The sequence below is a fragment of the Rhinoderma darwinii genome, chromosome 5 (genome assembly GCF_050947455.1).
Source record: "Rhinoderma darwinii isolate aRhiDar2 chromosome 5, aRhiDar2.hap1, whole genome shotgun sequence".
NCBI lineage: Eukaryota > Metazoa > Chordata > Amphibia > Anura > Rhinodermatidae > Rhinoderma > Rhinoderma darwinii.
Window position 1 is genome coordinate 285462293 of NC_134691.1, and position 25385 is coordinate 285487677.

The window sequence follows — 25385 nt, forward strand, 5'->3', positions numbered from 1 at the left end:
GTGCCTTACCATGTTGTAAATCTCAGTTTGCTGTCAGATGAATGGAAGCGTTCTTCTTTACATCTAGAGGCTGAAAAACTGTCCCGCTCTGAGCAGAGAAGTGGCTACTATTGTATCAAGTCTAGTCTGATTCATTGTGATACATTGTCGCTGGCACATTTATTAATAGGGTAATATTGTGATACATTGTTGCAGGCAAGTTTATTAATAGGGTAATATTGTGATACATTGTTGCAGGCACATTTATTAATAGGGTTTTAATAGTTTTAACAAATAGGTTGCATGAAATACTGTAGGAAAATCTCTACCCTTTTTTTTTTTCTTAGTGCAACTATATCAGAAAAGTCACAACTGCATTGATAATTCTCCATATTGGGTATTAACCATTGAATGTTCCTATTCAATCACAGTCAGCAGATATCTTGAAAATGGTGGAGAATTGAAACACAAATATTATAAGGAAGTTGCAGAACTTTTCATTATACAGTGATCAAACTTTATTGCCATAAAGCCCTTTCTTGCGCTTATTCAGTAATGTGGTAGATGGGTGTACTTGTATATGAGCCTCTGGTGAGTGAGAGGTGCAGCAGTGTGGAGGGAGGGGGCGCCAGAGAGTGACAGATGAGGATTTCCTGTAGGAGAGGGGCGGCTGCAGCCTGTGGGGACTGCTCTGTGCACATCACAGCACCGGGCTGCTCCTTCATGCTGCCTGCTCTCAGCTGCTACAACTTGGCACTGCTTTCTCTCTCTCTCTTTGCTCCGGTCTGCATTGGTGTGGGGCTCGGTGTCAGGGTGGCTCTGCCAGTCTCTGGAGTAGGCACAGCTCGGGCAGCAGAGGATGTTTTGAGCTGAACATGCAAAGCAACATATTTTGTTCATGAGTTCAGCGCTGAAGGAAGTGCAGAACGAACAGCGGCGATAGCTAGAGCCCGTCCCCGGAGAGCTCACTGTCCCCTCCGTGTCACCAGAGATAGCGCCTGACACTCAGCTCTGCGGAGCCCCAAAACTTTCCTGTGCCCCCTGCTATGTGACTGTGCCTGCCGGCTGCCGGAGAGACCGAGCCTGTGATCTGTGCGGAGATACGGGGAGCGGACACTCAGGTAAAAGCGGGGATCACACCATGTAAAGGGGGGGGTCACAATGAGGTCTCAGTAGTCTTTACATGAGGGGTCACCGTGAAATCTGACATTTTACCAGTTACCAGCGGGAGTCGTGGGATCTGACTTAGAGGTGGGTGTCATTGTGGGATCTGACTAAGAGGTGGGTGTCATTGTGGAGTCCGACTGTCATTTGCAGGAGACATCACTATGACATTTGGCTATAGGAGTCTGACTTTTGTGGTCATTTTTGGGTTTAGTATTGGGGGTTATTCTGCTGTCTGACTAGCATTTACTTGGAGGGTGACTATGAGCAATGACTTCTGTTTACGTGAATTGTCACTAGGTGGGGTGTGCTTTTAATATGGGGTCTGTCTTAATTTTACTTTGGGGGTCGCTGTGAATTCTCATTTACAATAGAAGGTCACTATGGGATCTGACTTCAATTTACATAAGGGGGTCACTATGGGGTCTAACTTCAGTTTACATTAGGGGGTCACTATGGTGTTTGACTTCATGTTACATTAGGGGGGATCACTATAGGGGTCTAACTTAATTTTACATTAGGGGGTCACTGGTTTCTGACTTCATGTTACACTATGGCTAAGAATTCTGACTTCATTTTACCTTGGGGGTCACTATGAATTCTGACTTCATTTTACTTTGGGGGTCACTATGAATTCTGACTTCATTTTACTTTGGGGGTCACTATGAATTCTGACTTCATTTTACTTTTGGGGGTTACTGTAAATTCGGGCTTCATGTTACGTTATGAGGTCACTATGGGGGTCTGACTTTATTTTACGTTAGAGGGTCACTGAATTTGCATTTTATGTTACACTAGAGGGTCACTATGAATTCTGACTTCATTTTACACTAGAGGGTCACTATGAATTCTGACTTCATTTTACACTAGAGGGTCACTATGAATTCTGACTTCATTTTACACTAGAGGGTCACTATGGGATCTGACTTCATTTTATATTTGGGGTCACCATGGTGTTGGATCTCATCTTACATTAGGAGGTCACTATAAGGTCTGACTTTGTTTTACATTGGGGGTCACTTTGGGGTCTCACTTTGATTTACACCAGGGGTTTGCTATGCATTCTGTATTTATGCCAAGATAACACTATGTCTAAAGGAAATGAACTTTTACACGGGACCATCTTGTAAATGTCAGTGCTGTAGGGGCAGTTGGATTTTATTCGACTTGTGACAAGTATTTGGTCTGATGAGCTGTGATCGTGTAAGGATTTACATTGAGTCACATTGAACCTACAGGTCGTTACTTGTATGATATCTCATGTATCACTTGGTTTATATAACGTTCATTCGGATTCATGTAGATTATGGCACTGTGTATAGTTTATCCGTATTCTTACTATTGATACATCAGTGCATTGTATATTCCCAGGGGCCGGATACGCTGCGGATTTTCTGCAACAGATTAACGTGCGGAAAATCTGCAGAGTTTACAGTAACAGCAAAGTGGATGACATTTTAACAAATTTCATTCCGACGCTGCGGCTAAAATCCTCACATAATTTTTGTGGAAATTCAGCTGCAGTTCAAATTTATAATTTCTGAGAGGAAATGCTGCTTGTTTTTCCCATAGACTTTTATGGGAAGCAAAAAATCCATTGTAATAATAGCAGGCTATGTTTGTTGTGGTTTTTACAGCAATTCCGTGGTTAGAACTGCAGCTACATTGAGTTTTTCGCAGCCATATATATGCGCAGTAAAAACTCACTATTTGCTGCGGATTTCTGTGACTGATTTACCTGCAGATTTTTGAGATTCTGTGCTGTGGAGCGAAAAAGCTGCAGCTTATCCGACCCATGGTAATCTAGGTTCATAGGTGCACAGGTCGCGGATTCATAGGTTCACAACTTGGAAATCCTTGCAGCGCTTGGAGCAGCTGAAAGTCTCCCCTGCTCAGTGAGGCCTGATTTACACGAACATGTGCATTTCGCGCACGCAAAAAACGTGGCGTTTTGCGTGCGCAAAAGGCACTTAAGAGCTGCGTGTGTCATCAGTGTATGATGCGCGGCTGCGTGATTTTCACGCAGCCGCCATCATTATGACACTCCGTTTGGATGTTTGTAAACAGAAAAGCACGTGGTGCTTCTCTGTTTACATTCAGAGTTTGACAGCTGTTGCGTGAATCACGCAGTTCGCACGGAAGTGCTTCCGTGCGGCATGCATGGTTTTCACGCACCCATTGACTTCAATGGGTGCGTGATGCACGAACAGCGCACAAAGAAAGGACATGTCGTGAGTTTTACGCAACGCACTCGCTCTGCGCAAAATTCACGCACTGTCTGCACTGCCCCATAGACTAATATAGGTGCGTACGACACGAGTGAATAGCACGGGCGTCGCACGCGCGTATATTACGCTCGTGTAAATGATGCCTTAGGCTGCGTTCACACTGTGCATTTTTAACATGCCTTTTTTGGCGTTTTGGCAGATAAACTTCCATGTCTCTCAATGGGAGTTCATCAGCCAAAACAAAAATCGCACAGTGTGAATTCAGCCATTCTGCTTGTATTCATCTCTATGGAGAGTCACTCATCCTGAGGACAGGGATTGCTAACACCACTCATGTTAATTTGTATTGACGGATGTGAATGAGTTATGTTATATGTGATGGGGCTGCAATAAGGAGACAGTAGTGTGGTGTGGAGCGGAGGGAGCATATAGTATAGAAAAATGAATGGAATTTGATTGAATGTTTCTAATAAAAAAGACAAATAGATGAATAATTTATACATTAGTTATGTCACTTTCATTGACTGGCCAATAGTTCAGAGATTACTTGGTGTGTTAGAATTTGTCACATGAATTAAAGATGGGGGTCAGGTCTGTAAAGCCGCAGACATGAGAAGGCATTGGGTGTACACATGTGCAAAAGCTCAGATACTCTGATAGTTGTTAGAAAACGCAGACATGCCGCTTACAAAAATCTAAAATTGTCCATACACATGAGATTGCTGTCGGCCAACAAGATGTCTTTCCTGATACCACCATACAAATGCTTGCGCAACTCAACTGAGCATGCATGTTTATTTCCGCGAGGAGAGAGGGAATCTCCCGCAGGACAAAAGGAACGAGAGTATGGAAATGCAACTTGGCTGTTCCTTTTTTTGCTCGGGAAATACCAATTACACGTTAGATCGGCAGCCGATCCTGCTGAAATATCTACTGTGTATGACTAAAGGGGGTTTTACACTGGGCGATTATCAGGCAGACGAGCGTTCATAGAACACTCGCTGCCGATAATTGCCCTGTGTAAAAAAGGGCAGCGATCAGCAAATGAATAAGCAATCGATGATCTGCTGGTCTTATCGTTTAAAGTAAAAGATTATCATTGTCGACAGCACATCTCCCTGTGTAAACGGAGGCGCGCTGCCGACATGATAATAATGGATGGGGACGAGCGATTCTGGTAACGACCGCTCGTCCCCATCCATAGCTCCGTGTGACAGGCGCAAACGGCTCGATGTCTCGTTGATCGGCTCACGCTGCACCGACCAAGTGTCCGCCGGTGTAAAAGGGCCTACTCAAGGTAGTATCAAGAGGTGAATGTATCTTAATTAAAACTTAACTTTTAATAATATAGTTGCAAAAATCTTTTGCAGACCGTGCTCACATTAAAAAGTATAGGAACATGGTCCGTAAATGCGAAAAATAGGACATGTCCTATTTTTGCGGCTCATTTCTACGGCCCGGACACACACCCATAAATATACGGGAAGGTGTCCGTGGCCGATAGAAAGGAATGGGTCAGTACTTTATCCGCAATTGCGGATCTGTAATTTTCGGATAAAAATTACGGTCGTGTGCATGAGGCCTTAGAATGCAGTCACACGCGGCATATTTTGTCTGAATGGAACTTGCAGAAAAAAATGTGCTTTCTGCAGAAACAACCCCGTTCAGATGAATGGAACTGATTTGGAGTCGCAGACATTCCTGCAACAAAATCTGCTGCAAGTGAATCCACCTTTTAGGGTGCACTCGCACGTGACGTACTTGCAGTTTATTTCTTCAGCATTTATTTTTTTAGCTACAATGTCTGCCTATGGGAACAATAATGTAGTCACGCTGTGTAAAACTTTACAATGTATATGTTTACACTGCGGAAATACAATGCCACGTTTGAGCGCACCCTGAGGCCTCATGCCCACAACTGTGTTTTTTGTGTTCGCAATTTATCCAAATTTTTGCGGATAAATTGCGGACACATTCATTTCTATGGCCCCATGCACACAACCGTGGTTATTCACGGATCCATGTGGGGGCCGCAATAACTCGGGACAAGTCAATTTAAGGTCCAGATTTGCGGCTTCACAAACTGGTCATCAATTTTTTTTGTTGTGGATCTGTGAATCCTGATGACACAGGGATGCACAACAAAAGTTTATTGCAAACAAATGGACCGCAACGGATCTGTGGTTTTGCGGCCCACAAAACCACTACGGTAGTGTGCATTAGACCTTACTGTTTCACTGTTTATTTGTACATAGGGTTTAATAGTAATTTAGCACAGTTAACATCTAGTGTAGTGTTTGCAATTTAGGGTAAATAGGCAAGTTCAATTGTTCAATCCCACCACAGGCATGCCTGAATCAAGTGATGTGAATTTTGTTTTTGACATCCTTACCCAAGTGTCCGTCTCCTGTAAAACATCAGTGGCAAATGTTGCTCGAATATCACACAACACTCCTGTGACTTAAAATGGTATTCTAACCATTAGCATTCATCACCGATCCACTTACTCTTGAAAAGTACGGTTTCCCCTTGCGGAGACCCAGCTGGTAAGGAGTTTTTAGGGCAATGCTCATTGGAGAAAAGTACTTAAAATAGCTCTATCCCCTCCTCCCCCCCCCCCCAGAGGGAAGAAAACTGTCTCTCTAGTTCAACCTATAGGTGACCAACCTGTACGTCAGTGGCTGACCCCTTGCAGAGCCTCGAAACTTATTTATTTTAGTCATTTATATAGCGCCAACATATTCCGCAGCGCTGTACAGAGATTGTCATCGCTCACAATTCTATATTAACCAATTCGTATATTTTTGGAGTGTGGGAGGAAACCCATGCAAACTCCATGTAGATGTCATCCTTGGTCAGATTCGTACCCAGGACCCCAGCGCTGCAAGGCAACATGACTTAAGTTATCAGCTGAACCTGTACACAGCCCTGTTTTGGAGTAGATGGTCCTCATCAGTGCAGAGTAGGATTCTGGTTGGCTCTGGGTGGCACTAGACACTTTTTTCTTCTTTCTAGAGCAGAATTATTTTATTTCGCCCATCCACGGAAAAGGTGACAAGTGTTAGTGGGAGGTGGGAATTGTATGGAGTGCTGGTAAGAGAAGAATGATGTGTTACAGCGCGGCTTTCAGTTCTTGTTTACCACACTATTCTGACTGTACCTGAACACTTTATAATTGAATTACATCTTGTGTTCCTCTTCTAAATATTGCTGGGAGTGGTTTGTAAAGGGATTTTCCAGTGCAGGGGTTTTTTCTTTATTTCTTGCATAAAACGTGAGAGCCGGCCACAAGATGCAGAAGTAGAGAATGTTTATCTAATTTCCTTTCATGTACGTCGTCAAAATTTCTGTGAAACATTTCCAAACAAAAACTTTCTACATGTTTCAGTGTCAGCATCATACCATAGTGCCTGACCACGTCCCACCGACGAACATCTCAAAGCATTTACCCTCAAGCCTTATGGGCAGAATTTCACTATTATGTACAATAAACACTGTCAGAGGTGCACTGAATATGACCCTTGTTCTAGTAATAAAAAGATTTGCTAGCTTTATGTATGGCCTAAGGCCTTATTTACAAGAACGTTTTAAACGTCCGTGTGTCGGCCATTGAAACAACGGCCGTCACACGGACCTATATAATTCAATGTGGCCGTTCACACGGACCGTGTGAAGGGTCCGTGAGAAAATAGGACATATCCTATTTTTTCACGCTTCACGCATCGCTCCATAGACTCTAATCTATGGGGGATGCGAGACATCGCGTCCCGCAGAGCACGGATGCACCTCGGACGTGAGAAACTGCGGTTCTTCACGTCAGAGATGCGCAACGCTCGTGTGAATCCGGCGATCATCCAATGGAGAAAAGCATGATCTAACAGGCGTCACCAGTGGGTTAGAATGCGCGGAGGAATCATAAGATCATAAAAAACATTTTTTTTAGCCAACGTACAACGCGTTTTGAAGTCGTTCTGACTTCTTCATCGCATGCAATTTCAAGATGCCAGAATTGCTGGTTTTAGTCACCCTGCCACCCAAAATTTTTTTTATCCAAAAGTCTAATGAACCCCAAAATGGTATTCATAAAAACTACAGCTCGCGCCACAAAAAACAAACCCTCACATTGCTCTAAAGACGTAAACAAGGGAAATTGAACAAATTGCTGTAATTTTGTAAAAGTCGTACAACATAAAAAAAACTATATAAATGTCGTGTTTGTATTTGTATTGAACCACTGAATTAGTTTAAAGAGGCTCTGTCACCACATTATAAGTGCCCTATCTCCTACATAATGTGATCGGCGCTGTAATGTAGATAACAGCAGTGGTTTTTCTTTTGAAAAACGATAAATTTTGAGCAAGTTATGATGAATTTTAGATTTATGCTAATTAGTTTCTTAATAGACAACTGGACGTGTTTTTACTTTTTTACCAACTGGGCGTTGTGAAGAGAAGTGTATGACGCTGACCAATCAGTGACCAATCAGCATAATACACTTCTCTCCATTAATTTTTAGCAGTACTCGCAACACAGTGTGAGCCCGCAAGATCACGCTGTGCAGTCACATACTCCCATATTAACTTTACCGAAGTGTCTTGGGAGTGAATAGACATCACCTCTAGCCAGGACGTGATGTCTATTCACACTCCCGACACTTCGGTAAAGTTTCTTGGGTACATACTCACACAGCACAGCGTGATCTCGTGAGAAAACGTGTGCTGTCATTCACAGAAACTTTACCGAAGTGTCGGGAGTGATGAATAGACATCGCGTCCTGGCTGGAGGCAATGTCTATTCACTCCCAAGACACTAAGGTAAAGTTAATATGGGAGTATGTGACTGCACAGCGTCACGCTGTGTTGCGAGTACTGCTAAAAATTAATGGAGAGAAGTGTATGATGCTAATTGGTCACTGATTGGTCAGCGTCATACACTTCTCTTTTCCATGCCCAGTTGGTAAAAAAGTAAAAACACGCCCAGTTGTCTATTAAGAAACTAATTAGCATAAATTTTAAATTGTGCATAACTTGCTCAAAATTGATCATTTTTCAAAATAAAAACCACTGCTGTTATCTACATTACAGCGCCGATCAGATTATGTAGGAGATAGGATACTTATAATCTGGTGACAGAGCCCCTTTAAGATGCAGGGTGAACGCCGTAAAAATGAAACCCAAAAGGAATTGCTGTTATTTTTTACATTCCACTCCACAAAATAATTTTAAGTTTCTCAGTACATTATATGGTACAATAAATTGTGCCATTAAAACTACAACTTAAAAAACTACAAAAAAAATCCTTATATGGCTATGTTGCGGATTTTCACAGTGGATTTAATTCCTTTTAATGAGAAGGGTGAAATCTGTAACTTGTTCCGCAGCAAAATCCGCTTGTATGACATGTGGATTTTGCTGCGGATTCATCACAATTTTGAGGCAAAATCTTCATGCAGATTTTTTATGGATTTTTCCACCCCTTGTGCAGGTAGCTAAATATTCTGCTGTCTTTTGATTTCTATATTGTCTCATATTGCGATTAAAACAAAGGAATATACAAAGAATTAGTATATACAGTGGATATAAAAAGTCTACACGCCCCTGTTAAAACAAACTGAAATCTTTTAGGGTGGAAAAATAAAAATAAAGAACAAAAATAATGTGGTTACATAAATATGCACACCCTTATTTGTTGACTTGCCCTTTGACTTTATGACAGCATTCAGTCTTTTAGGGTAGAAGTCTATCAGCATGGCACATCTTGACTTGGCAATTGTTGCCCACTCTTCCTTGCAAAAGCGCTCCAAATCTGTCAGATTGTGAGGCCATCTCCTGTGTATATCCCTCTTCAGGTCACCCCACAGATTTTAAATGGGATTCAGAGCTGGGCTCTGGCTGGGTTATTCCAAAATGTTGATCTTCTTCTGGTGAAGCCACTCTTTTGTTGATTTGGAGGTTCTGCTTTGGGTCGTTGTCATGCCAAAAGGTGAAATTCATCTTCTGCTTTTTAGCAGAGGCCTGCAGGTTTTGTGCCAATATTGCCTCATATTTGGAACTGTTCATAATTCCCTCCACCTTGACTAAAGCCCCAGTTCCAGCTGCAGAAAAATAGCCCCAAAGCATAGTGCTGCCTCCACCATGCTTCACTGTGGGTATGGTGTTCTTTTGGTGATGTGCAGTGTTGGCTTTTCGCCAAACATACCATTTGGAATTATGGCCAAAAAGTTCAACCTTGGTCTCATCAGACCATAACACGTTTTCCCACATGCTTTTGGCAGACTTGATGTAGGTCTTTGCAAAACATAGCCGGGCTTGGATGTTTTTCTTTGTTAGAAAAGGCTTCCGTCTTGCCACCCTACCCCACATCACAGACATATGAAGAAAACGGGAGATTGTTGTCACGTGCACTACACAACCAGTACCTGCATCTCCTTTATTGTTGCTGTAGGACTCTTGGTGGCCACCCAGACCAATTTTCATCTTGGCTTTTCATCAAGTTTTGAGTGACGTCCAGTTCTTGTTAATGTCACTGTTGTACCAAATGCAATCCACTTTGTGATGACCGTCTTCACTGTGTTCCATGATATAGCTAATGCCTTGGAAGTTCTTTGGTACCCTTCTCCTGACTGATGCCTTTCAACAATCAGATCCCTTTGATGTGTTGTAAGCTCTTTACGGACCTTGGATTTTGCTGTCACATGCAACAAAGAAAATGTCAAGAAAATCCTAATAGAACAGCTGAACTTTATATGGGGTTACTCAGAATCACTTTAAATAATGGCAGCCGTGTAATGACTACTATTTAACACGAGTTTGAATGTGATTGGCTAATTCTGTACACAACTGCATCCCCAATTGTAAGAGGGTGTACACGTATGCAACCACATTATTGTAGTTTAGTTGTTTTTATATTTCCCCTCTAAAATATTTCAGTTTGTTTTTCAATGGAATTGTGCAGATTATGGGTCACATTAAAGGTGGAAAAAGTTCTGAAATGATTCACCTTGTACTTGATTACTGAGGAAGGGGCTTTATATGTGGCTGGGTTCACAACTAATATGTCTTACGTTTTATTCAGAATGGGTCCAACAAAGTGGAAGGGCACAAACGTGTCCTTTATACCCCTTCTTATTTCAGATGCCCCTGTGCTTTTCTATTCAGGTCAGATCTTCTTCTGTGTTGACATAAACCATACCGCTATATCGTATGCAAAATATTTCTGCATCCCTTCATTATTTATTATTTCTGTTACTTATATAGCGACCAACATATTCCGCAGCGCTGTACAAAGGTCCACACTTACTATCCCCATTGGGGCTCACAATCTAAGTTCCCTATCAGTATGTTTTTGGGAGGAAACCGGAGTACCTAGAGGAAACCCACGCAAACACAGGGAGAACATACAAACTCCATGCAGATGTTATCCTTGGTTGGATTTGAACCCAGGACCCCAGCGATGCAAGGCACAGTGTCTGTATGTGAGCTCCATGCATTGTATGGTAGGAAGCCAGAATATTATCACAATAGGGGATTTTTAAAAATATATTTTTCTTCTAAAATGCTGTAGCAATCCCTGTTGGAGACACTAAAGGATTTAGTGTAATTTACTAGCGAGATGTTTTTAGCCACGCTTCATTAATTGAATGGTATCAAAGCTATATGTAAGTTGGCAGCAAGCCGTTCATACTTTGCCTGTGCCCACTTTTCATGCATAAATGTGGCAATGACCCAAAAATATCCTTAAGTGGGATACAGAAAATATTATAATCTTTCAAATGTTACCTCCTACTCCATTTTTGTTATTTTCTTCATTTCTTCTAGCTCTCTAAACCTACCGGGTGCCTTTGTTAGGGAATTATTATGATATTGGTGATGTATATGGCACTGGTGTTATGTTTATTCACCTATATAGAGATGTAAGGATCATTACTGATGGAATCAGATTGCAGATTTGAGAAACCAGGGCTGGAATTATTATATTTAGTGCCTTTTTAATACAAGTCGGAGTCAAATATCAAGTCAAAAATTACATATCTTCAGAGCTGACATTCTGAATAGTTGCTTGGAGACATAATTCACAAGTATGTTATGGACAACAAGATTATAAGTGAGAGTCAGCTATATTTTGTGAAAAATAGGTCACGTCAAAAGAACCTACTTAGCGTATTTCTTATTAAAAACGAAGTAACAGCTTAGATCCAGAATGTTTTATATTTGCTAGTACTTGGATTTTTTTATTTTTAGTTTTTTTGGGGCAGAATATCCTTCTTTCTGATTTGTCAAGCTATATTTTGATGTTCCTTAGAAATCAATAATTGTAGCCCTGGCTCTAGTTTATGTCTCTATTAAAGTGTAGTTACACCCACTCCTGTCTTAGAAAATAAGGGCACAAGTGTAGTGCTTATTATAACAACAAAGGACCTAAAAATGTGCTTCTGGGTCCCCTTATTTGGCCTTATATATAAGAACTATAAATGTTAATTGAGAAACTGTCATGTTGTTTTGCTATTACAATAAAAATCATTGGGCCTTGTATATCAAAACTGTCTCAGAGAAAATGTTCGTGTCCAAATTTCAGCTTCTATTTACTAAACCAGGGCTTAGGCTTCATGCACACGACCGTAGCCATGTGCACGGCCGTGATTTTCGTGTCAGCCGCGAGCCAACCGCAAATCGCGGGCCGTGCTCATGGCCGCGGCCATTATTTTCAATGAGCCCGGACTGCAGTACACGGCCGTAATAAGGCTTGCCCGTTCTTTCTACAGTGGGGGCTCCTGGGCCATGCACGGACCGTGAAAACGGTCGTGTGCATGGCCCCATAGGAATGAATAGGGCCGCAATTCTCGCGTGGATTTTCAAGGGAATTGCGGCCGCAAAAGCACGTTCGTGTGCATGAGGCCTTATCAGTAATTTTTCCCGGGCCTGACCTGTATGCCAAAATGAAAAAAATATTGCAGTTGTATCTTTCATTTGACTCCTGAACCCAGTATAACATTAAAATATTCCCCAAAAGAGGCCATTGTTGCTAAACCATAGTTTAATGGCAAAAAACAGGCCTGTGTAGCATATGATTAGTTCTGTCAAAACTGCCTCCCCATCTACACCTCACAAACAACTGGGGGCACCTCACCAGTTGGTCCCGAATTATAGTTTGAGAAGCACTGTTCTTAACCACACAGGAAAAATGTAATAGGGATTAGTAACTGTGCAACAACTTTTTTTGATCTACACCTAATAATCATTATCTCCTTCTGTCATGCTAAAACATAAAAAAAAGGGCAAAATAAAAACATGAGTAAATCTTTATATGCTGTGATTGTTTCAGTATTTCTCTGAGGGCTTATTTAGATGAACGTGATATACGTCCGTGCAACGCGCATGATTTTATCGCGCATTGCACAGACCTATATTAGTCTATGGGGCCGTGCAGACTGTCCGTGAGCTTCACGCAGCGTGTGTCCGCTGCGTAAAACTCACGACATGTCCGATATTTGTGCGTTGTTCTCGCATCACGCACCCATTGAAGTCAATGGGTGCGTGAAAATAACGCGCAGCACACGGAAGCACTTCCGTGGGACGCGCGTGAATAGCGCAACAGCAGTCAAAAGTATGAATGAAAACAGAAAAGCACCACGTGCTTTTCTGTTTACAAACATACAGTGTCATAATGATGGCGGCTGCGTGAAAATCACGCATCCACGCATCATATGGTGATGACACACGGATCTGTTACGTGCCTTTTGCGCGCGCAAAACGCTGTGTTTTTTTGCGCGCGCAAAACGCACACACTCGTGTGAATCCGGCCTTCGAGTCCATTCACACAGAAAAAAAAGTGCTAGACGCACCGAATCGCATGCAGGATTTCGGGTGTACTTTTTCAATGCTGTTCCAACCGCACCTCAACCGCATTGTTTGAATGAATCCTTGTCGAGAACACTCCAGTAGAAGCTACCTAATAGACAGCAACAATGCTTATCTCGGATGTCTGTTTCAGCTAGATGCCAGGCACAGTATTAAATTCCACAAAACTCTAGTTATTGACGCTGTATAGTGAGAGCTCTTAGCACCCACTACTTTATCCATTTCTGAGCATTATCTAGATGTGCTTATAACTCATGACATTGCCACTTTAAAGAGATTCTGTCACCACATTATAAGTGCCCTATTTCCTACATAAGGAGATCGGCGCTGTAATGTAGGTGACAGCAGTGCTTTTTATTTAAAAAAAACCTATCTATTTTCACCACTTTATTAGCGATTTTAGATTTATGCTAATGAGTTTCTCAATGGCCAAGTGAGCGTGTTTTTACTTTAGACCTAGTGGGCGTTGTACAGAGGAGTGTATGACGCTGACCAATCAGCGTCATGCACTCCTCTCCATTCATTTAGTCAGCGCATAGGGATCCTGTTAGATCCTTATGTGCTGTCTTATACGAACACATTAACGATACTGAAGTGTTTAGACAGTGAATAGACATTCCACGGGATGTCTATTCACAATCCCTGGACTTCGTTACTCTGTCTGTGGTAGTTAGAGCAGAGGAAGCGTAATCTTGTTGTAACCTCTCATTTACCGCGTAATCTCGCGAGATTACGCTTCCTCTGCTGTAACTACCACAGACAGAGTAACGGAGTGCAGAGATTGTGAATAGACATCCCGTGGAATGTCTATTCACTGTCTAAACACTTCAGTATCGTTAATGTGTTCGTATAAGACAGCACATAAGGATCTAACAAGATCCCTATGCGCTGCCTAAATGAATGGAGAGGAGTGCATGACACTCATTGGTCAGCGTCATACACTCCTCTGTACAACGCCCACTTGGTCTAAAGTAAAAACACGCCCACTTGAGCATTAAGCAACTCCTTAGCATAAATCTAAAATCGCTAATAAAGTGGTGAAAATAGATCGATTTTTTTAAATAAAAAGCATTACTGTCACCTACATTACAGCGCCGATCTCCTTATGTAGGAGATAGGGCACTTATAATGTGGTGACAGAGCCTCTTTAAAGTGTCTTCTCTCTGGGATCCAATTCCGGTTTTGGCTTAAAAAGTGCATGCAAAATCTGCATCAAATCTTCCCCGTGTGAACAAGGCCTAAGGATGAAATCTATGCACTGGAGGACCATGCAAACTTCATGAGTTGTTACACTTTTGGTAATTATGGTGCTAAGTAATTGAGTTATGAACCGCGGCTTATGACCGCACCATGTGAATACACCTTTTAAACGACATTGATTTGGGTTTAGCTGCTAAATTCTAAATCTCCAATCAAATTTCTCTTTTATACACAAAAGCTGTTCGTGCTTTCAACAATAAACCCAGCTTGTCCATAGATGTGGATGAAATCATGCCCTTACCATGTCCACATGTCATTCTGCCAGATGTGCCTCATTTCAGGAACTACAGGGCGACCGCTTTTGTTACAAACTACTATAAAGCATAAAGCTGAGGCACGTCAGTACGCCGCCTGCCGTCACAAGATGTGCAGCTGTCCTTTACATCGTAGCAGGTAGCACATTTGTTAGAACCTGCCGTGCTTCAGACAATTTCTAAATGTTTCTTGTATAATGAATCATTTTGTGTTTGCCTCATGTGCAAAAGGACAAAAATTGCTCAGGTGCAAAAGGAACAAAAGACTGAAAGTGGTGGGCTGCCCGCTACCATGCAGACAAATGGCACTTTTCTCTCAGTGTGTTATGTATGGCAAATCTTACTCACTGTGACAAGGCCACCCACCTAAATCTTAAAAAAAAAACACGCAGTCTGTTTAATTTCTATTCTAGGATCGGCAGAAGGACTTTCAGTAACCCACTCCTTATGCTCAGTGTATGATTTATTATACAATGCAGCAACCGATTCATCTATTCTTCAGAAGAACCTCTTTTTGTCCCCAGTTTTGGACTGAGCGGAGAATAATTTGTCATCCTGTGTACAAACTATACAATCTAAACCCCAGTAAAGCAGTGGTCTAAGATTAGGGCGATCATTTTACCAACTGTGAAAATAGGTATTTACTAATCCTGTAGACAGGACTATGGGGTGTTTTAGTTTGAACGCCCTGTGACAGTTTTGGGGGTCTTCACCAACAGAAACTTAGGATGTTTGTTGGCTGTATATATATATATATATAGTTATTTTTATTTATTTAAAAAACAAAAGACAAAACACGTAGAAATATGTTTCCATTAACGGCTCCATTGATGTTCATTGGACTTTTTATCGTTTTTCATGTTTTCGTTTTTTTTTATGGCAGAATAGCAAAGCTTGCTATATTATTCATTCTAGTAGAAGCAAAAACTCCCGTAAAACTGAGCTTTTTATTTTTTACCTTTTGAAGTTGATGGGAAAAGTATTGAAACAGAAAGCATCCATCATCTTCTGTTATGCTTTCAAATTCAATCTGTAAAATAGTGTGACATGGAGTGAACAATTTATAATGCTGATAGCGCTTTGTACGGTGCTCCCCCAGCACTCGCAGTGACTAGTAGATGTCCTGTCCCGCAGCCTCCTCCTGCCCCTCGTGTATACAGCAGGTGCGAGCTTTGACTGCTGCTCGGTGTGTGCCTGGCTGGAGTGTGTATCGTGCAGGTGTGCGCTGCGCTGTTAACCGGACCCTGGCGCATAGCTCCCTCTGCAGGGGCTAGGGCAGGGTATAGGTGCCAAGAGGAGAGACACCAAGTACAGGGGCAGCCATGAGCAGCTTACAGGTACTGTGGGTGCCAGGGCTGCCTGTTGTGTTTATACATATTGGCTTAATTGTTGCATTCACCAGGAAGGGTGAAGGATAAATTAAATTAGTTTTGAGGTGCACTCAGTTTTGAGGATCCCCTTGTTGATTTAAATAGTAATAGAGACAGGTATTGCCTGTACATGTGACATCAGGTGGGTCCAGGGTGAGCGAAGGGGCATTCCCTTTTATTGGGGAGCATTCTTTTGGTGGTTGAGAAGGTATCTGTCATGTTCCTTTGAATAATTGTGGTTTAGTTCTCTTAGGCTGGGTTCACACGACCTATTTTAAGGCGTAAACGAGGCGTATTATGCCTCGTTTTACGCCTGAAAATAGGGCTACAATACGTCGGCAAACATCTGCCCATTCATTTGAATGGGTTTGCCGACGTATTGTGCAGACGACCTGTAATTTACGCGTCCGACGCGTAAAATGACTGCCTCGGCAAAGAAGTGCTGGGCACTTCTTTGCCACGTAAATTGAGCCGTTCTTCATTGAACTCAATGAAGAGCAGCTCAAGATTACGAGCGTCACAGATGCCTCGTATATTACGAGGAGGAGCATTTACGCAGCTGTTTTCTTCTGAAAACAGGCTGTCATTTCAGCCGTAAATGACAGCTAGCGTGTGAACATACCCTTAGATGCATATATGACATTCTGACAGTTATCATCACTGGTTATCACTGGTTATCATCTTATGGTAAAGGAGTAGAGTTTATTGAGTGTTTTTGAGGTTCATTGAGTTATGCGGGTATTATGTTGTAGCTATACAAATTGGGGAGCAGGGCTCTAAAATTAGGTGTATCCCCCTTCTTTCATGTTGCAGGTCATGTATTACCAGTATGTATAATATTATTAGGTTTATTAATAAACAAGGTGGGATTGGGTAATTGAATTTTTTGGGGGTGTATAATGTTGTAAAATGTATGTAGTGCATTACACTAAAACAAATGTATTCCACTGTATCAGTGCTGTGGCCCCTTCAATCTCAGGGTTGGTGGGGGTCCTAGAGTTTGGACTCCCATTGTCCATAAAGTGATGTAATATCTTAGCCATGTGCCATCACCTTATGAGATGGGAACACCCCTTTATGCTGGGACTTGTAGTACCTTGGTGTTCTAGTGTGTATTTTTTCTTTTCTAGGTTTATTTTATAAAAATGAAAAAAAATCCCTCCTCACCTCTTCTCTCTTCCTCCGCGTGGCTCTTCTTCTGGGTCCCAACTGAGCAGGTCAGAAGATGATGAGGGACATCACCAGCTGCGCCCGCTCCATTCACTTTACTGATGTCAGCTCAGTGTACGGAGAGTCTCAGACTACCACTTGCCCCATGTTGTCGGGAAGCAATAGTCTGAGAATTACAGTGATATTAGTTGCCATTACTACAGTCAGGATAAAGATTAAAGAGGGTCTGTCACTAGTTTAGTCATGCCCAATCTCCTAGCTAATCTAATAGGCGTTACCACACTGATAACATACCTCCCAACTTTCAAGTATCACAAAGAGGGACATCCGATACGGCATGCGGAGTGCATCGCGGCAATTTTTTTTCTTTTAAGCCATGCCTCAACCAGTATCCTCCTCCCATAGTGCCTCCCACACAGGATAAGACCAAATAGCTGCCCACACACAGTATAATGCCCCCCATAGCTGCAACCATGCAGTATACTGCCCCATAGATGCCCCCATACATTATGATGCCCACACAGATGCCCCCATACAGTATAATGCCCACACAGATGCCCCATGCAGTATAATGCCCACACAGATTCTCCCATGCAGTATAATGCCCATACAGATTCCTCCATGTAGTATAATGCCCAAACAAATTCCCTCATGCAGCATAATGCCCCCATAGCTGCCCCATACAGTATAATGTCCCCCATACAGTATAATGCCCACACAGATGTCCCATACAGTATAATGCTCCCATAGCTGCCCCATACAGTATAATGCCCCATAGCTGCCCCATACAGTTCAATGCCCCCAAAGCTGCATCATAAAGCATAATATCCCCACAGCTGCCTCCATGCAGTACAATGCCCCCTTAGCTGCCCCTAGTGCCAGTGCCCTTGTAGGTAGTGACAGTGCCCATGTAGATTGTGCCCATGTGGATTGCACCACAGTGTCCCCTGTAGATAGTGCCCCTATATAGTGCCACGGTGTGCATGTAGATAGTGCAACACCCCCCTTGAAGATAGCGCCACCCCCTGTAGATAGTGCCATTGGGACTCCCTCTTGGAGCGGAATCCCCAGCCAGAACATAGGTCGGGGATTCCGCTGCTAGAGGGAAGCCCTGATGTCACTGTCCATATATGGACAGTGACGTCAGTGGCTACTCCTTGAGCGGAATCCCCGTTGCCGACACTTGCCGGAGATTTCGCTGCAGGAGGAGCCCATGAGGTCAATGTCCATATGTGGACAGTGACGTCAAGGGCTTCCCCGAGCACAGCGCTTAAAGTAGCGCTGTGCCTGGGGAGTTCTCGGCGAGCGGAGGAGGTCCCTCTGCTCCTCCGCTCTGAACTAATTCTGAAGTAGAGAGTGGATGGTTCCCTGCTTCAGAATTGTGTTCAACTGTATCTGCGTCCTGGGGACGCAGATACAGTTGACAGCGGGACATACCCCCAGCCAGCCAGCCTGGGACAGCAGGACACCGCCTGAATCCGGAACGGTTGGGAGGTATGCTAATAATGCTAGTGAAAATTGTGTCCCAAAACGTTTATTATTTTCAAAGTTATGGGCTTTTTTTTTCTAAATATGCAAATGAGGCTATACTAGACAAGTGGGTGTCAAGACCAGCGATTCTTCTGAGGTGGAGCTACCTCACAGCCTCTGACACTGTCCTATTAGCATGAAGCTGCTTCACACAGTGTGAGAGGCTGAGGCTGGAGGGAAGGGGGATCTATTAAAATAGCCATATCTCTGTCTGTATGTGACTGTATAGAACAACGGTGGCATATGAAAGATAAGATTCCAATCCTTCATATGGCACCAGGCACGCATTTCTTGCAGTGAAACAATCGCAGTTCTCACCAGATGAAAACACAGTCAGGAATGGAAGCTGTATACTATATGATCACGATGTGTTGCTGGGCTGGGAAGAGGAGAACTGTATGACGATTGGATTGGATTACACTGTAGTTATCAGCATCATAGCGCCTATAAGATTAGTTAGAGGAGATAGGGCATTAATAAACTAGTGACAGATCCTCTTTTTAAAGATAGGATGTCAGGACTCAATATTGCTATTTTTCCCAGACATAATTTGTGACTGGAAACTCGCATTACAAACAATAAATAATTCCAAGATCTAAGTGTCAAATCGCACTCCGTGTTAAATCACTCCCACAAAACCAAACCCCTTTTTTACTTCGTCCGGTGTTTTTTGGGTGAAAAAGGTGGCAGCCCTAGTCGTACTCCTGGTCAACCCTTCTATAATGTGAATTTCCACCTCAAAGCTTACATTGTATTAGTTAATTCCTGTGACTGCACTGCTCATGATGTGGGCAGTTTTGATAGATATATAATAAGAAATTGCTGAAATTCTGTTTCCCTAAATAATGTTTTCTGAGGTATCAATGTTTGTTTTTCACTTTAGAGAGTTTTTCCACCCACAATATATTTTTACATAGATGCAGTCAGAGGACATTCGGGACCAAGATGTTCAATTGACCCTCCGTGTTTATGGGGTTAGGAAAGTGATAATTGTTCTAAGCATATTTCATAAGCCAATCCTATCCCAGTCACCTCTGACATTAGTCTTTGCTTTCCAATAACATGGATGTCCAGATAATTATATGGATATTTGTCTGAGCTCTTCATTTGCATGCAGAGATGTTTTGTTAGGGCGGGTTCACACATGGCGGAATTTCACTTAAATTCCGCTGCGGACACTCCGCAGCGTTAATCCGCAGCGGAGCCGTTTCTCCATTGACTTTCACTTTAATTTAGCAGTGTTCGTTTACACGATGCGTACAATTCCGCTGCGGAGCATAGGCTGCGGAGCGGAATTTGGTGTCCGCAGCATGCTCTGTCTGTTGCGGAGCAGTGGCGGACTCATGGCGGAATTTCTCCATTGACTTCAATGGAGATTCTAAGTTCCGCAATGAAGTCCGCAGCTGTCATGCACATGTCATGTGTGCTGCGGATGCGTCTTGCTTTTTTAACTTGACATTTCTTCATTCTGGCTGGACCTAGGTATTTCTAGGTCTACAGCCAGACTGAGGAAGTCAATGGGGCTCCCGTAATGACGGGAGCGTTGCTAGGAGACGTCTGTAAATAGTCACTGTCCAGGGTGCTGAAAGAGTTAAGCGATCGGCAGTAACTGTTTCTGCACCCGGGACAGTGACTACCGATCTCAATATACATGTATCTGTAAAAAAAAATGAAGTTCGTACTTACCGAGAACTCCCTGTTTCTGTCTCCAGTCCGGCCTCCCAGGATGACGTTTCAGTGTAAGTGACGGCTGCAGCCAATCACAGGCCAATCACAGGCTGCAGCGGTCACATGGACTGGCGCGTCATCCAGGGAGGTCGGGCTGGATGCCGAAAGAGGGACGCGTCACCAAGACAACGGCCGGTAAGTATGAAAATCGTTTACTTTCACTAGGGAAAGTGCTGTCCCTTCTCTCTATCCTGCACTGATAGGGAGAAGGGAAGCACTTTTCCTGCAGTCCGCAGCGGCCAGTCCGCATCAATGTACTGCACATTTTGTGCAGATCCGCTGCAGAATCTGCAACGCAGATTCTGTGCGGCATTGATGCGGACAGTTGCGGAGGAATTCCGCCATGTGTGGTCATGCCCTTAGGCTGGGAGCAGGGAAAATTCTTCACATCCCATCAAAATACAGGCCTGTGTTCTGCATAATGTGGTTCCCCTTCCAATCACTGTTTACACACTACAGCAGGGACGTTGCTAAGGTCTTGAAAGATCAGGGGCACAAGCCCCAAGACGTATATTTACCCCAAAAAAATAATCTTTTTTTTACATATACAGTTAGGTCCAGAATTATTTGGACAGTGACACAATCTTCATGATTTGGGCTCTGCTGCCACCACATTGGATTTGAAATGAAACAACTGAGATGCAGTTGAAGTGTAGACTTTCAGGTTTAATTGAAGGGGTTGAACAAAAATATCCTGTGAAACGTTTAGGAATCGCAAACATTTTTCTACACACCCTCCTCATTTCAGGGGCTCAAACGTAATTAGACAAATTAACATTGCCATAAATAAAATGTCTTTTTTTTTAATACTTGTAGAGAATCCTTTGCAGGCAATGACTGCCTGAAGTCTGGAACTCATGGACATCACCAAACGCTGGGTTTCCTCCTTTGTGATGCTTTGCCGGCCTTTACTGCAGCGGTCTTCAGTTGTTGCTTGTTTGTGGGTCTTGTTTTGTCTTAAAGGGAATATGTCGCTAGAAAAATGTTTTTTTTTAGTTAAACAGTTAGTGTATAAATGATTAAACATTGTTCTAATTTTTTTAATTTTTTCACAAGTCAGGAAATATTATAAATTAGATTCTAATTTATAACATTTCCCTGTGCTGGTCACTAGAGGGAGCAATTCCCAAAATTGCAGCATTGGCATGTGGTAAAGCAACCACATTGCTTTATGCTGCAAAATTTGAGAAGACACCCTCGCTCTAGCATCCTCAAACAATCCCCCCTCCTTTATCCTGGCTAGTGCCAGGAGAAAGGAGGGGATTGAACGTTCAAACCTCCTACACTGTGTGTCGCCATTTTTTGAGTGAATACACAGTGTAGTAGGCTTACATACAGTGCTAATCACACAGTAAAACACGAACAAACACAGACATAACTTACCTGCTCCTGCCGCCGCCGCTCCCTCTGGTCCGTCTGCTCCCTCCGCTCCTAGTGCTTGCTTCAGAACACATGTTTCGGAAGCCGCGACCGGAAGTAGTAATCTTACAGTCCGGCCGCGGCTTCCGGTCCACAAGAAAATGGCGCCGGATGTCGCTCGGCCGAAGACCTTCCATTTGGACTGTGTGGGAGCGGCGCATGCGCCGTTCCCACACAGACGGCATACAGCATAGTGAATGGAATGGCTCCCGTTCGCATTCACTATGGGGCTGTATGTGCCGTATTCCATGTCTGTATGTGTCGTTAATCGACACATACAGAGATGAAAAAAAAATGGCAGCCCCCATAGACAAGAAAAAGTTTGAAAATAAAAAAAAGTAAAACACAAACACACAAATAAATAAAACATTTTTTAATAAAACACTAAAAGCAAACTGATATAAAAAAAAAAAAATTTGCGACACCCTTCCTTGCAAGTGATATGCGTGCTCGATCGTGTTGAGACCTGGTGATGACTCGGCCATTGCAGAATATTCCACTTCTTTGCCCTAAAAAACTCTTGGGTTGCTTTCACAGTATGTTTTGGGTCATTGTCTGTACTGTGAAGCGACGTCCAGTCAACCTTGCTGCACTTGGTTGAATCTGAGCAGAAATTATATCCCTGAACACTTCAGAATTCACCTGGCTGCTTCTGTCTTCAGTCACATCATCAATAAACACTAGTGACCCAGCTGCCTTTGGCAGCCATGCTTGCCCATGCCATCACACTGCCTCCACCATGTTTTACAGAGGATGTGGTGTGCTTTGGATCATGAGCTGTTCCAAGCCTCCTCCATACTTTCTTCCGCCCATCATTCTAGTACAGGTTGATCTTAGTTTCATGCTGTTCCAGAATTGGGCTGGCTTCATTACATGCTGTTTGGCAAAATCTAATCTGGCCTTTCTATTTTTGAGGCTGATTAATGGTTTGCACCTTGTGGTGAACCCTCTGTATTTGCTCTCTTGAAGTCTTCTCTTTATGGTAGACTTAGATACTGATACACCTACTTCCAGGAGAGTGCTCTTCACTTGGGTAGATGTTGTGAAGGGGTTTTTCTTCACCACGGAAAGGATTCTGCGATCATCCACCACTGTTGTCTTCCGTAGACGTCCAGACCTTTTGGAGTTCACGAGATCACCAGTGCACTTTTTTTTTTTTCAAGAATGTACCAAACTGTTGATTTGGCCACTCCTAACATATGCGCTATCTCTCTGCTGAATTTCTTAATTTTTTTCAGCCTAACGATGGTCTGTTTCACTTGCATTGAGAGCTCCTTTGACCTCATGTTGTGGGTTCACAGCAACAGCTTCCAAATGCAAATGCCACACCTTGAATCAACTCCAGACCTTTTACCTGCTTAATTGATGATGGATTAACGAGAGAATAGGCCATGCAGCCCATTAAATAGCTTTTGAGATAATTCTCCAATTAACTTTGGTCCCTTGAAAAAGAAGAAGCTACATATTAAAGAGCTGTAATTCCTAAACCCTTCCTCAAATTACGATGTGAATATCCACAAATTAAAGCTGAGAGTCTGCACTTTAAGCCCATATTGATTATATAACTGTATCCTGGTACTAACCCTCAGGGGCAAATTTGGCATTTCAAGTTATGTCTCTGGGCTCTAATCAAAGACACCTGTAGAGCGTTCCCCACACACCCTGTATATTGTATCACAAACCCCCTGTATGGTTCCACACACAGTCCCCCTGCCATACATCCCCCTTGTAGACAGTGCCATTCAGTCCCCTGTAGGTAGTCCCACATACACTCCTTGTCTCAGCAGACAGTATCATACCCGATAAGCTTAGATACAGTGCGCCAGCAGTCCGTATCACACATGATAGACTTAGATACATATGTCCACCCCTCCAAAAATATGTGTGTGTATGTATATGTGTGTATATGCATGTGTGTGTGTGTATATATATATATATATATATATATATATATATATATATATATATATGAGACAGCTGGAGCACTCTGATCCTATAGCTATGGATAGGATTAGGTACAGTGGCTCAGCAGACAGTATCACATGTGACAGGATTAGATATAGGGCCCAGCTCGCTGACACTTAGCGGCTCCAGCGCTGGACCCAGGAGAGGTAAGAATAATAATTGTTTTGCTTTTTTCTGTGTATCTAATCTTCTTTGTGTGTTTGTGTTTTTTTGCAGGTTCGGTCTTTGGACTTCGTCGGATTCGAGGACTACTTCGATTACAGCTTTTTTTAATTTTCAATAAAATAGTTAATGGGGGATGAGTGTTTTTTTTAAATTGAAATAAAATATTTTTTTATGTCCTTGTATTTTTTTAAACTTAATTACTACTGCCTTATTAATAGCTGCTGGCTGATTGACAGTGTTCATTACTACGGTGGGGCTTAGTGTTAGCCTGTGCAGAGGCTAACACTAACCCCCATTATTAACCCGGTACCCACCTCCTCCAGGAGTTCCAGGATCTGTAGGGATGGACGGGCACCGCAGGCTGGTGTTATTGGGCTGGGGAAAAGTCGAAAACAGTAGCTTTTTCCACGCTGGTAAAGCTAGGCTGCTGCTATGTTTTATCTAGCTGGTTATGAAAAATGGGGGGGCCATGTCGTTCTTTCCAAATATTTAAAAAATAGATAAAATTAAAAAATGACGTGGGGTCCCCCCCAATGTTCATAACCAGCCAAATACAACACAGCAGCAATGTAGCATTACCAGGGTGGGAAGGGAGGGACACTGTTTTTGGCCTCTCCCAGGCTAATAATACCAGCCCGCGGCCGCCCCAGTGCCCCACCATCGCTACAGATGGAACATACCCGGCTCTTCTCAGTACTCCTGCTGACAGTGTGTATCAGGGTAATAATGGGGGTTTGTGTTAGCCTCTGCACCGGCTAACACTAAGCCCCACCTTAGTAATGGACGCTGTCAATCAGCCAGCAGCTATTACTAAAGCGGTAGTAATAAAGTTGAAAAGAAAATACAAAGACATAGATAAAATATTTTATTGAAATAAAAACACCCCCACAGAACCCTCATTAACCATTTTATTGAAAATAAAAAAAGCCGTCATAGAAGTTGTCCTCGAATCCGAAGTAGTGCAACAACCGAACCTGTCAAAAAAGACAAACAAAAAAAAAACCATTAGTAACACATGTGGTAAGCTTAGATACAGGGCTCATGTGTGATACTGCCTGTTAGACCGTGTATCTAAGTCTACTACAAGGTAGGCTTATATACCGGGCCCCAGCAGACAGTAATCTTATACTGTATAAGATTATGGTCTGCTGGGGCCCTGTATATAAGCCTACCTTGTAGTAGACTTAGATACATGGTCTAACAGACAGTATCACACATGCGGTCCAACAATCGAACCTGCAAAAAAAAACAAACATTAGTAACACATGTGGTGAGCTTAGATACAGGGCCCATCAG

General features: G+C 42.8%; 1 protein-coding gene across 1 annotated transcript in view; it reads left to right on the plus strand.

Annotated features, from left to right (window-relative positions):
• The first annotated feature begins 640 nt into the window (after positions 1–640).
• RFTN1 (raftlin, lipid raft linker 1) overlaps positions 641–25385 on the plus strand; it is a 310755-nt gene continuing 286010 nt past the window's right edge. The window contains exon 1 of the mRNA XM_075827235.1: positions 641–1100. The gene's annotated coding sequence lies outside the window, so the exon portion shown is untranslated. The remainder of the gene's footprint in view (positions 1101–25385) is intronic.